The sequence below is a fragment of the Pteronotus mesoamericanus genome, unplaced genomic scaffold (assembly GCF_021234165.1).
Source record: "Pteronotus mesoamericanus isolate MK-2021 breed Mesoamerican mustached bat unplaced genomic scaffold, CSHL_Meso_final scaffold_232, whole genome shotgun sequence".
In the NCBI taxonomy this organism is placed as follows: Eukaryota; Metazoa; Chordata; class Mammalia; order Chiroptera; family Mormoopidae; genus Pteronotus; species Pteronotus mesoamericanus.
In genome coordinates, this window is record NW_026555311.1 from 22,693,457 (window position 1) to 22,710,298 (window position 16,842).

Sequence of the window (16,842 nt, forward strand, 5' to 3'; positions counted from 1 at the left end):
CATAAAAAGATAAAACAATTCTTATACATCCACAAAAATGTTCCAATAATTTTTTACTTCTTAGCATGATATTGCAGATAATGGGGTGTGGGCATGAAATGCAAGCCTGAGCTTTGCCACCCAAAGTGATCATTGCTTGGGTTCTCAGAGACTAATTTAGGGAAAGAAAAGTATAAAATTTTAGGAAAGAATCTGGATATCAAGGTAATAAAATTTGTTTCAATTAAAAAAATTTTTTTAACTATAGTGTCTACTGAGTGCTAGGAGAGAATAAGAGTTACCCAGAAGGGTTACAAGTTTTTCTTCCACTGAATCAGTGTGAAGAAATCTGACATAAATCTCAATGGCTTTTGTCTACCTGTATTCCACTAGGTTGCTACCTTTCGGTTTTTCACAATTAAGCCATTTATCCACGATGTCAAAACTTTAACCTTGTTTGTGTTTAATCATACATGCCATGGGGCATTTCTGAATATCTTATCTGAAAGTTTAACTTTTATGGATTTACATTTTTTTTTCTGTTTACATTCTTCTTATTTAAGGCAGAAATAAGTGAAGTGTCCCATCCCTGCCATATAATAACTTAATATGACATTTTAATATTCCTTAAGAAAGCTGTGGTGGGCTAGCAGTGGCCACAGTTTGGGATCTCTGAAGGCCTGTAAGAACCTGAACTACTTGAAGAGCAGTGAGCTGTGTTTCAGTCTGATTTTCTGAAAATAGATGAAATATTTAGCAACTGATCTGCAGAGAGCTGCTGTTCCTAATAACCACAGCTCCCAAGAGGAAGTCAGACCATGCTCTGGGCTCCGTTGCTAAGGAATTTCATCACTGTCAGAGCAGTACCAATCAACCAACCTGAAAATAGCTATTGAATGCTAATGCATCATCATAATTAGCAGATATTTTAACCGAGCTCACTATGAACAGGATACCTTGTTAGGTAACAGAACTACAAAATGGCTCAAGAACCTAACATCTAGCTGCAAAATTTCTCATTTATCCTCATTTTAATGGTAGAGTCTCTGCCAGAAGAGTAAGAAATTTTCTGAAAGGTTTTCTCTTCTCATATACATTCCTAAACCAACTCTTTCAAGGCATGCACTATCAAACTGGTAGGAAAATTAAATGGGAAAAAAATGTACTGTATATATGCCTTTTCAGGAATATTGTGTATTGATTCTATAAAGGGAAGCAACAAGGCTGGCACTTGGCCATTTGACCACCATGAGAGATTAGGAATAGAGTGAATATACAGATGAAAATAGTTCATGATATTTGCACTTACTGTATTTATGTCATCGTAGTATATACACTTCCCAGAAAAAAAAAATTAATCACTGTTTACATTTTAAGGTAAATGTATGACTTTCACATCAGTTTGAACTGGACAAAGAATAGCCATTAAAAATCACAGTGGGACTAGAAAGAGAGATATTTAATCACTTATTTAATATGCTAAGAATAAGAGGCAGGGGAACAATTGTACTCTTCTTTATAATGCAAACTCCAATACAAAAGCTAATTTTATCTCTCATCATGTAGAAAACAGTATTATTCCCTTCCCATTAGCAAGCAAGCACCAAGCACCAGTAGGACCCACCCTGTTATGCAGAGCACAAAAAAAAAAAAAAAAAGAAGAGAAGAGAAAATCCTGCAGTTCAACCCCTGGCTACCAGCTGGGAAAACACAAGTCACATGCTTCTTTAGGAGACATCAACCTAGTAATTATTTAACCTTTGTTAATTAAACCTGAAGTACTTCTTGAACTTTGAAAGTAAGAGTAGATTTTGTTCTATTCATTAGTATTCTCAAGTGTTTCAGATGATACATAAATAGGAATAATAATAGCTAACATTTCTTGAGCATTTTGCATGTGGGAGACACCAGGAGAAGCACTTTACATACATTATCTCATTTCATCCTTACCACAAACCTGTGAGGTTGATAACCTTATTAAGTATGACAAGCTTAACTACCATTCATTAGGTCCCATAGCTAATAAGTAATGAAGCTATAAACTCAGGCAGTGCCCAACCTTTTAAACTCTGCCTCTTCCACCTCATAAAGCTACTCAAATAACAGGAAATCAAGTTAGTTCAAACTAAAAAAAAGTGATCTAACCATTTTGTTTCAGTATCTGAAGTATTCAGCATTTCAATTAGGGCCACCATTTTCAGAGAATAAGTACTCCTTAAAATTGTATCTGGAATGCATACATACTTTAATCCACTTGCACAACGAGCCCACACTCTGAGAAGAGGCAAAATATCTTATGTAGAAAGGAGTATATATAGGAATGTCAACTGAACAGGGACATTCAGAAGATAGTCAGTGGGACTTGAAGCGAAAGTAAAGGATAAGGATAGAGGATATGAGAAATGGAAAAGAGAGCAGCAGGTGAAACATTGCGGTAAAGTAGAAGATTAAAATCAATCTCAAGGTTTTCTTAGGAATAAACATCTGTAATAATGCACTTAAAGACACAGCCTCACCATCTATTATCCGACTCTGGGACAAGTCAACTTACATTGAGAATTTAAATTCCTTTTCCTTTATAGTATGAAATCAGTACTTGTAGCAACTTTACACTTTGAAATATGGAAGCTTTATTCAGAGAGAAAGCATACTACTTGGTAATTATTTATCAAATTGATTAATTTGAAAACTATTCAAATTACTCCAAAATAAAAATCCTATGACAAAATATGAAGATGTCAAATGAAAGCAATCTTCCATTCTCAACTCCTTTTACTTATATGAAGATAATATATACTTTTCATATAGCAACAGTCTGTGACTATTTTCTTACGTCATGAGTTTACTAACTTATAGCTCATTAGCACTCTTATAAATTGGCTTTCTGACCTAATCAACTTGTCTTTACACTAATGCTGATACTCAGACTACACACAGAGAACCTTAAACTCAATAACATCTGCCTTGCAGTGGTATTACAATTATCTCTTAAAATTTATTTTGATAAAATAGCTTTTAAAGTAGCTTTTATTGGAGCATAGTGGTAATCCAACTTTCTCACTAGTTTCATTTTCAACATGAGAAACTCCTATGAATTATTAATAAAGTTTTCACAATAGCATTGTCCTATAATGCATTAAAGATTACACAAAATGTAACATTTTTAATGTACTGATAAAAGTCACCTATTTTGGACAAGAAAAATTAAGAACAGAATTGTATGCTTTTCAAACTAAAACTATAACTTTATTTCTGTAGAAAAGTGTAAAATATCACCATGTGTTGTAATGGAAAAAGTTAGGTTTTTAGTTTTGTCCAAACTAAGGTTCAAAATATGTCTGTCTTTCTTAGGTAACAGGTATATCAAGGAATCAACTCAAGGTTATATAATTATAAGCAACTATTTATTTTCCCACTGACCCTTCACATCTTTTCACTGGGCTAGTTCTTTTCCCATCCTTGAATTTCTTAACCCCTTTTAGTCACATTTCACAAAAGCAACATCATTTTAATATGAACATGCAGCTTCTTAAATTAATGAAAACATCTATGTAGTAAGTGAATAATTCATCTCACCCAAGGAGGAATCAGGCCTTTGCCCTGGCTCCTGGAATGTGACCTACAAACCCTTGCAATTTTCCAAGTAATAAGATTGTCTTTGTTATATTCATAGTGGGTCCTTGGACCACACGGGATAGTTTATGCTAATAATATGGCTCTAGGCGGGGCCACCTCAATAGTCTTAGCATTAGGGCTGGCTATGCCAGAAAGACAGGTATGTAATTAGAAGGTTTGAACTTTGAACCAGGTGATATATCAGCCCAACCACCAGAGGGGGAGTGGCTGGAGATCCACTTCAACCACTTGGGCCATAATTCAATCAATCCTGCCTACATAATGAAGCTTCAAAAAACTCTCTGGACACCAAAGTCAGGTGAACTTCCTCAGTTGGCAATGTTTTATGTGCTTATTGACACACATCACCAATGTCAAGAGAGTAACCATGCCCCTGAAGACATGGGAGCCTCAAGTATGGAACTCCCAGTTCCAGAGTCAGCCTTTATGTTTCTTCCTTTGCCTGGTACTAATGTGTCTTCTTTTGTTATAATAAAACAGTAGTCTTAAGTATGGCATTTTCCTGAGTTTTATCAGTCATTCTAATGAATTATCCAATCTGATGGTTTCATGGTTTGGGGGCAGCTGGTCAGAAGGGAGGGTGACCCTGGGAACCCCTGCACTTGCAGGCTGTACCTAAAGTGAAGGCAGCCTTGTGGGGACTATTCCCTCTGACTTTGCAGTTCACTCAACTCTACAGTTGCTGTCAGAAGCTTCGGGTAGACTTGGCCATCTGCAGGACTTTGTCCCTAACCTTAACCTCTAGTTTGGCCTCCCTGCTGGTAATAGCAAACTTTTATTCCATTTAGTTATCTGTTCTCCAGTTTAATAGTCTTTCAGAGCTCGAAGCCAGAAGTGGAAAATGGGGTCTGGTCCTAGAAAAAGAGCTTCTGTGTGTATCCTGCCAGCTCTAGCCCCATGTTTCAGCTGCCACCTCCAACTCAGTAGCTGTCCCAGAGGAAGAGAGAATCAGAGTCTGTTTTACATTTTGTCATCTAGCATTGGGATTCTCAGCAATTTTGTGATTGTATTCTTTGGCTGACTAATACTGACTTTTCCTCAGGCCCTGGGATGCTGTATTACTTTGTCCCTCAAGGCAGCCTTTCTGGGAAGAGTTGCTATTGGTTTAAGATGAAGAAAAACATCCTCCCCAGTTACCTTGTTTATTCTTGTTGAAAGTCATTCTCTCTCAATTGGTCCATTTCCACTCTTAAATAAGTCAATGCTGGGAGAACTCTTTTATAATTTCTTGGCTGGTCTGGTATATGGTGTTTTTACTTTTAAGCTTGTCTTCCTAGAGGGCACTCTTGTATCAGTGTAACTTAATGGTCAACTAATAATCAATCAGAAAATGTCCTTCAATGCCTTGCTCCTGTAGTTTTTTACCCTTTTACAAGGGGATCTGTGTGTGAAGCTATGCTTTCAAATTTCACTCAGAACATATAAAGTAAGGGGGAGAGGGTGTTGTTTTCTTAAAATAATCCATTCAATTTATTTTTACTGTTTATCTCCCTACTTAAAATTCTGTCATGCTGAGTATAAAATCAATACTTTAGACCTATTTGAAACCCCGAGTGCTCTCATCAGTGGTGTGAAAGGCATTTCATTACTGTTAAGATAGCCAGATGGCCAAACTGATTTTGAAAAATTCACTTTTGGTTTGACTCAAAATACATAAATGTATCAATCTAGGAGAATTTAATGTGGAACATATGAACTGAAAAGGGGTTCAAAATAAAGAATAATTCAGTCTGACATTGGTCTCAAACAAATTTTAATTATTTTTCAAAAAGTCATCTTCAAGGTAATAGAATAAACTAATGGCCTTGGAGTTGAGAAATAAATGATCATCCCAGGTCTCATGCTGTCAGAAGCTGTACTGAGAAATGTTGGCTTTGGAGCTGAATTAGAGATGACTAGGAGTAAGGCGTCAAAAGGAGCCTCTGAACAAATATGCGCTTCTAAATCAGAGTGTCTATATTCCCGTCTTAGCTTTTATTTTACGGCTTTTCATGCCAGCGAGGTCTCAAATGTTCAGTGGATCTCACTCTTGAATTTTCCCTCTCAGGATCTGTGCATTTTGTGTTGGTATTCTGAGTCTAACCACATTCATGTACTCACCACATAATTGCTTCCTTCTATCTTTAAACCCTCTAACCCAACCATTTATTATTTTTAAAATTATGTACACCCCTTAGAACAGATAATTTTTTGAGCTTCAGGTTTCCACCAGTGAGTGAATTCCCCTAAGGCTGCCCATCTGTGCTCCTGGAATGTCGGGAGGCTGGCTCTGTGATCAACTCTCTAACTGCCTCAGGGTTAAGTAATATCAAAGGGTATATTTAACAGTTTTAACTTCCTTCACATACTGCATTATTACTGAAGATGTAGAAATATATATATTAAATTATTTTTCTTTTAATCCTGATAGTCCAGTATATATTAAAAAGTGACCAAAGATATGAATAGGCAATTACTAGTAGTTTAAAAATGTAGATCATAGTAATAACATCTATCACAGCTCACCCATCAAACTGCTAAAAAATAAAACAGTAATAACATCCACGACTGGCAGGGATGTAGGAAAGAAAAGGTGAAAATGTGAACTGTTGCAGGCTTTTTGGAAAACCATCTGGCAGTATCTATTAAAAATTTAAAATGTACATGTCTATAAGCCCAGCAATCTTACTCCTGGGAAATTACCCCATAGAAATAAAACAGTGAGTAAGGTTATTATATAAGGATGATTATCCCACATTTATCATGGTCAAAGGCTGAAACAAAGAGAAAACTATTCAGCATGAGAACAAATAAAAAGACTGTGATACATTCCTACCATGGGGTATTATACAGGCACAAAAAAGAAGGCACTAGAGCCCCACCAAATGAACTGGAGGATTTCAAGAAAAATATCAAATTAGAGAAATGTGTATATAATATAATCTCACTTTAATAAAACGATGCCTAAATAAGAACTTTGTATGTATGCATGATTTTGAGCATGAAGATATATATGGAAAGTTACACGTAAGTTTCATAAGATGGATCACCTAGAGGTGGAACAATGGACAGAAAAGAAGAGGAAAAAAAGAAGTTAAAAAAAAACTTGAAAAGTTAAAGTGTTCATTAAAAAATAATGTATTTGATTTGACTCAGATGTATAATATTTTCATGTTCCTGTGTTTATGAATAAGGAGATTCATTGAAAAAAAATCACCATATGGTAAATATAGTTTTCTCACAGTGGGTTGATTTCAGGTAATTTTCACTATTTTCGTATAGTTTTTTGAATGTTGAGTTTTTAAAATGAGCACATATAATTTACATACTATAAAATATTTACCTTATAAAAAAGAAATACCAGGGATTATGATAATAATTTTCCATATCTATTCTGCCATTAAAAAATGCTCCCATGCCACTAAAAATATAATTGATGAATATAAACCAATTTACTGGTGATCTGTACATTCTGTCCTGTTTTACCCACTCTTCTTGCTCTGGCTGTCTAGACAACCAGTTGTCCATTTCCCTAGCTCTCTCTGTGTTCCTGAATCCCTGGGCCTAGCTGCAGATATTTCAGACTGAATAGCCAACTTCCTAACCTGGCTTTGTTATCTATGATGTAGCCTGTTGTGATTTTATATAATAATTTACAATCTAGTTGTCATTTTAAATTTCTTGACCAATTTTGTCATAATAAATATCGTCATTTCATTCTTTAATGTTGCCTACCAACTCAGCAACACTCATTTTTTAAAAATTTCTCTTGACATGGACATTGTACTTAACTAAGTGAATCTGAAGCACCCAAAAGTAGGGAAGAGTCTGTGAATGAAACTATACAGGCAACAGATGCAAGCTTTGAGAGTGATTAGCCTAGGAGAAAGAAATCTTAGGAAGAGCATTATACATGGATAAAAAGACAAATGGAAATGGCAGCTAGAGAACAGAGTTAGAACAGATAGAATTTATAAAGAATAGCAGAATGCAAGAAAGAACATTTTCACAATAGAATTTATAAAGAATAGCAAAATGCAAGAAAGAACATTTCCACAATGGGACCCTCAGATAAAACTGGTAGTTTGGGGTAGTACAGAGTTCACTCTGAAAGGAAATGTTCAAATGGAGACACAGTTTTCATTACAAAGGTAGAAGTTGGATCTGATCATCTCTTAATTTCTTTTCTCCTTGGAAATACTGTGAGACCTACTTACTGTTTTACACATATGGTTATTTCAAAGGATGGCTGGGTGAACTCATATACTCTTTGTAAATATTGGAGTGTGGTATGGATAATCCATTTAGGGTCATAGTATATATATCTCATCCTTCTCTCCATTTCTCCTTTTTGTGTCCCATATTTTAAAAAAATGCTCAGAAGCAAATGGGTCAGGAAATGTTTTCTGGTGGATTCCTACTTATTTTTGGCTTCCATGCTGCCCTACACTGATAAAGGTCTATCACAGTGCATATTTCAGGAAAGACATATTTGTAATCATGAAAAGAGTTTCAGATTTTATTTTTTTCTCATCTTTACTTTCTATGCCTAAAATATGAGCTCAAAATCTTAGAAGTAAAACCTGCTGTTAATCTCCTTAATTCTTTTCTTTTGAAAACCTCCTGTCTTATTTAGCCTTCTAGAATTAAAGCCAACTCTCAATGTGAAGGTAGCGTTGCACAACACACATAGAATGCAAAAATTTCCTCCCCAAATCTTCTTGTTATAGTAAAAAATGGTCTTTGTTCCTTTCAACATGAGCCCCCTTTACCCCAAACTTGTGATGTCTTTGCCTGAAGAAGATGTAAGCCAGAAAGAGAAAAATGACTTCTAATACCCTCTTCCAGTATGGCCCTTTGAATGTTACCTAAGTTGTCCTGAGATTTTATAACAGATCATCATTCTCTCTCTGTGTCTGTCTTTGTCTGTTTCACTCAATCTCTTCCTCATTAACCCTTTTTCTCATTCCATTTTCCTCTATTTTTCTAGCTTCTGTGGCTTCTTATGATTGCTTGAATCCTCTAAGAAGTGTTTTTGGGATGTTGGACCTAAGTATGGGAACCACATTATATTACATTTGCTTTTATTGATCCATTGTTTCATGGAAGTTTTTCTTCATTTCTTTTTATTGTATCACCTTAACCAGATGGTAATTTCCTTAGCAATTTCCAAATCTTTGCTTCTTTACAATAATCTGAGTATTATGTTCTCTAACTATCAATTCTTTAATAGCCTTTACCTACTGTATAAATGGTGACTCTGTAACTGACCATACTGGGGTTCATCCACATGGAACCTTGATGCCTGACCCAGCAATTGGTGTTGAAGGAAACAGGTTTTTATTTATAGGATTCTAACGTCAGGGGGAGGAGGGTGCTGAGAGCTGTTCTCCCATTAGACCAAGCACTTCCCTTGCTTCCAAAAGGCTATAAGCCAAAACCATGCCCAGAAGTTCCCCATATGCTTATCTGTTCTAAAGCCAGCTCCAAAAGCAGGCCTCCATCCTGTGCACTTGTGGGTTTCAGAATTGCCATCCTCTCACATCAGCTCTCTCCTTCAGAGAGCTTCTGGGGTTTGTTGTGCTCAGCTTCCATGTAGTGGTTCAGAGAAACCACGTGCCATATTATACTGGATCATTGTGGAGTTCAGGGAGGCACACATCCCAAAAGAGTGTCTTCTCCGTACCTCTTTCAGAGAAGCAGAAGCTTGAAGCTCAACCGTCCCTGTTTGGTTCCAAGCACTTCCCAAGAATCTGTGCTTAGTTAGTCAGGTCCCTGCACAATTCCATCAGCTTGCTTGTTATACCTTTTCCTCCTGCCTGCATGGCTGCTACCTCAGTATAGACCATGTGACCTCTTTCCTGATTATCCCAGGATGCAAGGAAGACTAAAAAAGAATCTTTTCTCTCTCAACTTCCCCTTATTTTAAATGCTCAGCCCACAACTTCCTATGTGACCTCATATCCAGCCCCTCCTATCCTGTGCTACTTTTGCCAGTTCCCCCATATCTTTTACCTACCTTTGGCTTCCATCTTTAGTCAGAGCAAGAGTTCTCAGTGACACAGAAGCACCTGCCTTTCAGTAAGGCGCTGTATAAGCTCCCCTGGCTATGAGTCCCCAGTGCTCCCAAACTCAGTATTCCTTTTTGCCTGGGGCAGCAGCGCAGCTATTAACTTGCCATGGTTATGTGAAGTATCTTAAATGCCATATGGTCTACTCTGCCTTCCCCTAAGAAAGGTTTGTGGGGAATATGCTTTGCTATTTTCAGGGAAACCCCCACTCTGTACCCCATTACAACTCTATTTGAACAGTTATATACATGAAATACATCCTTAGAGCCATTCTGTGCTAACCTATTTTTCCCAAGATATTCGTGCTTTTGATTCCATGATTTCTATGTAATCCATATACGATTTTAAAAGGCTAATTGAATTCATTAATATTTAAAAGTAATGACATATATAATGTTATGCTTTAATTTTCTTTATAAGCTGTTTATGATTTAATATAATATATTCCAGGTTTAAGAAAACTAGAAAATTAGAAGAAGAGAACTTGACACAGAAGATTCCCATAGGTGGAAAGATCATATTCCAGTAGTGCATATCCTAAAGGGGTAAAGTATTAAGAAACAAAAAAAAAAGAAAAGTTGAGGAAGTTCTAAATTTAATAAAAATTAAAATGTTTATATTTAACTTTAGGGCTGGAATTTGAATGAAGAGAGGGAGTTATAAAGTAATTTATGCCAAAGATTATGAGGTTTTACTAAGTGTGTCAAAGTGAGACTCTTTTAAAGAGTGGGATCTTATCACAAATCCTTACATTAAAATTAACTTCAGCAAAATGTGAAAAATATAACTGCGAGATGCTTACTGAGCATTGCTTGCTCATGAGGAGCCTATTCATACTACAGTTTATTATCTTTTGCTCTTATGAGATACTTAGGCATACTTTTATTTTAACATATAGTAGTATCCAATTATCTCTATTTCTGGAAGAGCGCATAACATGAAAGACAATTTTCAAAACCAGGAACATGAAATAGACACAGTTCAGCATAAATGAAGATAATCTTTTTCACCTTCCTTCTCTATAGATGAAGAAATACATAAATATTGTGTAGTAAAGAGACATTTTATAAGGAAGAGAAACCAAAAGCAATTTATGTACTATTTTTGGAAAACTATGTCACTAAAAAAAGTTTAATTATTCAAAAAGCTTATTTTCAAAGTTTGACCATCTCTCATGGCCTTCATATATCTTTTCACTTAGTTCAGACAAGCTCACAACTTTGAATTTTGCCTTTATCAGCCTGTTCTAGGGTGATTATGAAGATAATTAAAATACATCTGCTTGTGAAAATCTTATAGAAATAAGCAAGAGGATAGAAATCACGCAAACATTTGAAATAGGTTAGAATAACTGACAGAGGACACCTAGTGGTGATCGAGAGAAGTAACATCTTTTTCAGTTGGAGATTGTCAGATGCCCACTTATTTATGTGACTTTCAGCTGGGCAGGAGGTGCCCCAGACAAAGAAACCTATTAATAATTAAAAACAAAAACTATTGCTTGATTTATACATGAAAACTTGTTCCAAACTCTTTAAAAATTTATTGTCTCATAGAAAACAAATCTGTATTATAAACTGTAAACTTACTAAGAGACTCTCAGGGGTGTCCAAACTTTTAGAGTCTCTGGACCACACTGATAGAAGAAATATTGTCTTGGGCCACACATTAAATACACAAACATTAATGAAAACTGATGAACAAAAAAAAAGTTTTTAAATACATTTATGATTTTCTGTTGGGCCTCATTAACAGCCATCCTGGGCCTCATGCAGCCCATGGGCTGCGCATTGGACACCTCTGGATCTTAACTGTTTTCACTGCTGGAAGAAATGATAATCACATGACAGGACAGAGAGTTAGATAAAACTACAATGGCAATCATATTGCAATATAAATGTATCAAATCAATATATTGTACATCTTAAACTTTCACAATGTTATATGTCAAGTATATCTCAGTTTCAACCAATCAATTAAAAAAATGTATAGCCTGGCTGGAAAATTTGTGGAACCTGTGATCACACAGCAGATAGTCTTATAAAAAAAGTTTCTTCCTTTTTAAGTACTAGATTAATGTTAACAATTTTTTTTGAAAGGACAAATGCACTCAGTAATTCCATAAAACAATGTTATTGTTGTTCTTGCTTGTTGTGCCAATCATTGTGCATGTCCTGACCTAGACACCATGCTAGGGATGAGAAATACAGAATGAGCAAGACACAGCCAGGTCCTTGAAGGTGGAGGAAGCAGACATGTAAAAAGAAAGGATATGAAATGCTAGAAGTCCTGGAAACAGAAGAATGTACAGTGAAAGCACAGTGGAAACAGCTGTCAATTTTACATGTTGGGGAAACGAAGTCAGGAAATGCTTCAACAGAGGAAGCATTTTGTGTGTTATCTTAGGACCACATGTTCTATGGTCTGCATGTGGAATCCCTCTGGAGGTTTACAGAACAAGGAAGAGACATCGTGGCTGCTCATTCTATCTGCACTTAACTTGCTGTCTGACCATGTAGACTTGGTATTAATTTTTCTAGGCCTTCTTACTATTAATTTAGCAAGCTTCCAAATGCACAGGAAGACTAGACAAAATATATTTCTTAAAGCTCACTTATTTGGAAATGGAAACAGCAGAAGTCTTGAAGTCAGACAAATAGGGTTCCTGTCACATCTTTTCTCACTAACAGCCATGAGTTGGTGAAATCACTGAAACTTAGTGTCAATGGTGCTGTTTGAGGTCCTAATTATGAGCATTAAACCACACACACACACACACACACACACACAGGATGTGTAACCTACTTGGAATGGTTTTCAAATATGTACACAAATCCTTTCATAGTCCTCCTCTCAAACATCAGAGACTAACTCTTCTCCCCATGAGTGTGGGTCAGACTTCGTGACTGACTTCTAATAAATACACTGCGGTGGGAGTGACAGTGCCTGACCTCCCAGGTTAAGCAAAAGGCATTGCAGCTTGCCCCTGGCCCTGTCTCTGAGGTCACTCATTCTGGAGGAAGCCAAATTCCAAGTCATGAAGACACTCAAGCAGCTCTGTGGAGAGGTCCATATGGCAAGGAACCGAGGTCTTCAGCCAACAGCCACATGAATAAGCCATGTTGAAGCTCCACCCTCCCCAGTCAAGCCTTGAGATGACCGCAGCTCCAGCCAACATCTTGTCTACAACCTCATTAAAGATCCTGAATCAGAGCCGCACAGCTAAGCTGCACCATAATTCTTGACCCACAGAAACTTTAAAATAATACATTTTGTTATTTTAAGTTTATAAATGTTGTGGTAATTAGCAATAGATTATCAATACACCATCCCTCACGCAATCTCCTCCTTGGCTCATGACCCAACCCAAAATTTCTGGCATTCAGACTTCAGTGGACAATAATGTAGATGCAAACATTGTTTTTACTTTGAAGTACTGATCAATTATTATTCCACTTCTATCCCTGCCATGCAATGGAAATCTTAACATGCATGCTCTATCTAGGCTTTGATGTTTCACCAAAATATTCTTCATGAATTATGATGTAGGAGTGGGCATATTTTCATGATGAAGCTGCCAATCACCAGTTGCCCATAGCTGTGGCCTTCTGAATCATCTGAATAGTTTCACTCAGAAGAATGTTCAAGCTTAATGCAAAATTTGAGGCAGATTCATTGCTCTACTTACTCAGTCATTTTGAATGCAACGGCCACACAGTACACATGCTCACTCAACTGTATCTACTGCCCCTACTGACTAGTACAGTGAAGTCATTGTTCACACATGCTCATTCCAGTCCACTCTCCTTGGTTGCCAGGTTACCTCCATGTCATGTAAATAGTTTTCATTATATTAACAATGGTTGACCTTTTTACAGAAAGATCTCATTGTGTGTGTGTGTGTGTGTGTGTATCTGTAGACATATACATATACATCCATCCACTTGTGAATACATATGAATCACTTAAAATTGGGTCAGAGTCCCAGATCTAAGAGACTTCTAACATTGCCCATCAATTTTTTTCTTTCAATAAAATGGAAGTGCAGAATGGCATATGAAAGAAGCCCAGAAAGCTTGATTTCACCTAACTAATATAACCATAGACAAATTGTTTATTTTCTCAGGCCAATGTTTCCTCATCTGGAATATGGAGTAAACAAGTTAGAGAATTTTAAGATAGTTCCCTAGATGTTAATAATTGCTAAATAACACTTATGGTTAAATGGAGAAGAAAGAATTTTAAAATTAAGAAAAATAATCAGCATATTTCTACTTTCTACATTAAGGAAAAGCATTTTTACTTTTTATTCATTTCATATGATACCATGGGCATGAAAGTGTTCTTATTTATGTTTTGATAAATAGCCAGATGGTGTCTAAAAATTTATTTTCTTTGTAGTTTCATGCAATTGAAATGAGTTTTCTAGCCACCTCTTAAAACCTATGGAGCTTTAAAAGCAATCATTTAGAATATGAAGATCCTAGTGAGGCAATTAAACTCTATGACTTTTAAATGTTAAAATCACCAAGGCACGTTTAATGTTACTAGTAATAACATATACAATCCTTTATACTGAATATTAAGCATTCATATTAAATTATAATAAATATTCATGCTAAACCATAAACCACCTGATATTGTAAATGGTCATTTATGTACCATTGTTAGATCTGATAGGATAATATTTATAATTTATTAAGTAATATGCCACAAGAAAATGCTCAGCTCTACTCTATTTCCATATTAGTCACAATAGATTTTGCCAGGGAATGATGGAATATAAATTATTTGTCAATTTGAACATGATGTTACTACAATAAAATGCCTATGGCTAAGAAAGTCATTAGTGAGCACTACAGAAACAAGCTTGTCATACATCACACACATACATACAAAATTAGAATATTTGGTATTATATACAAGAAAATAAAATAGAGAAATTAAAAAGGAATAAACATCAAAGCAGACAGTTCTCTGACTTACACCAAGCACAGTGCAGACGGATGGAAATCTTGCAGTGAAATGCATAGGGAAAGATTAGTTTCTTTAGAGCAAACTAAATACTTTCCCTTTGTCTACAAGGGAGTGTAGTTCAAAGCCAGGTCAGCCAGAGAAACTTGGAACTTAAGAGAAATAGAAGACAGAGATCTTTTAGAAAAAGCTATTGCTTTCAATGGATGGCTATATGACTAATAAAAATGGAAGACATTATTAATTTTATCTAACTATTAATGATGAGATGTTGTGACCCATATAGAAATTTAATTTAATATTTTCCGAGCTTTTAATGTGTGATGTGTGTCTGTAAATACAGAACAAATAGTTATTTAGATCTTCAAGAAAGGAATTTGTTTTTATCAGATCTTACAACAGTAGAGAAAGAAGCACTATGATATTTGTGATAATGTTGCTTTAGCACTACATAATATTTTTTAGTTTATATTTCCAGATGACTTCACTGATAAATTCTACAGAATATTTAAAGAATTATTTTGCAAACTGTTCCAAATAATAGAAGAGGGGACACTTCCCAACTTATTCTATGATTTCATCGTTACCTTGATATAATACCATTACCAATACCAAGAGTATCACAAGAAAAGAATGTTATAGACCAATGCCTCTTATGAATAAAGATGCAAAAGAAATTTTAAAAAAATATTAGCAAACTAAATCCAGCAACACACACAAAAGATTATCTACCATAAAGCAGTGTGATTTATTCAATGCTGATTTAATATCCAAAACTCAAATAATGTAATATACCACATCAATAGAATAAAGGACAAAATACACATGGTCATCTTAATAGAAAGAGAAAAAGCCTATGTCAGAGTAAGATTGTTGATTCAGTGTTTCTGTCATGCCATGAGTAGCGGTCTAAGCATTGAGTTCTGGACCTCTTACCTGCTCAGACCGGCTTGTACTAGTTCATGAGAGCTGACTGTATACAACACTTCCTACCTCTGAATTTGGTGACATCATATTGGTAATTTGAAGTTGACCAGGATGGGTGTATTTATACCACAGAAATCAGCAAGTGATACAAATCAAAGATTTTCCTTTTATGGGATTAGTTGTTCAATATTGCCTAGCATACCACTAATCTGAGTTTATAGATATGGTACCCAAGTGTGCAGGTAGCATTATATTTTAGTTCAGTGTAATGAATGTGATGGAGACACTTTTTCTTTGAGAGGCTACTAAGAATTTCTAGTCACAAGTTTCCATTCTTAGTTAATATAGTGTCCTTGTGATTAATACAGTTACCTTGGGGAGACTTCCAACACTAGGTGTTTCTCACTGTATAAATCAATAGATGTCTTTAAAAAGAAAAGGTTATATTATTTGTTTTCTAAAGATTATATTACCCTATATTTCTTGAAGGCAGAATAAACAGTTTAAAATCAGGGCATTAATTTTTTTTTCATATCTTTTTTATTTTGGCAGATCAGTGAAACTTCCCTGTTAGAATTAATCGTTCAGGCATTCATGCTTCATATTTTGCTCAAACTGTTAATATTGCACTTATTACATTGTGTCACTGTCACATTGCCTCTTCTCTTAGCAAGATCATGAACTGGTCAAAGGCCACCCATTCGCTGTATCACCACTAGTACCTAAAATGCTACCTAGCTTCCAGTAAGCACTCAATAACAGCTGAGTTCACTTGAGCTGGTACCAAAGAAAATCAGTGCAGCCACTTTCTTTTGATAGCTATCCCTCAATTGGAAGGGGGCCGCATTTTGGAAAGCTACTGGTAAATAATTTTTCCAGGTCATAAAAATACACCAATTATTTCTTCTACAGGGAAATTCAAATCACATAACACATGTAATAAAAGAGGAAGAAATAAAACCAAGAGACTTTGGTAAGTAAGGTATGGAGACAGTATACTTGAACCTTTATGTTAATAGATATCTTAGTGCTTTAGACTATAGGCCTAAAGAGACTCTGTAGCCTTTTGGTAATTGAGGATAATAATACCAACCTTAACTAAATGCCAAGGTTGATGTGAGAATTAAATGATAAAAATATTTCTAAAAATTCCTTAAAATCCATAACACACAACAGAAATGAAAATTATTCTGTCTGCTGATACTTTGTAGGAATTTTGGGAATTTCTAGCATTTCTATGACTGAGATCTTGTCATTGCTTCACTATTATCTTTAG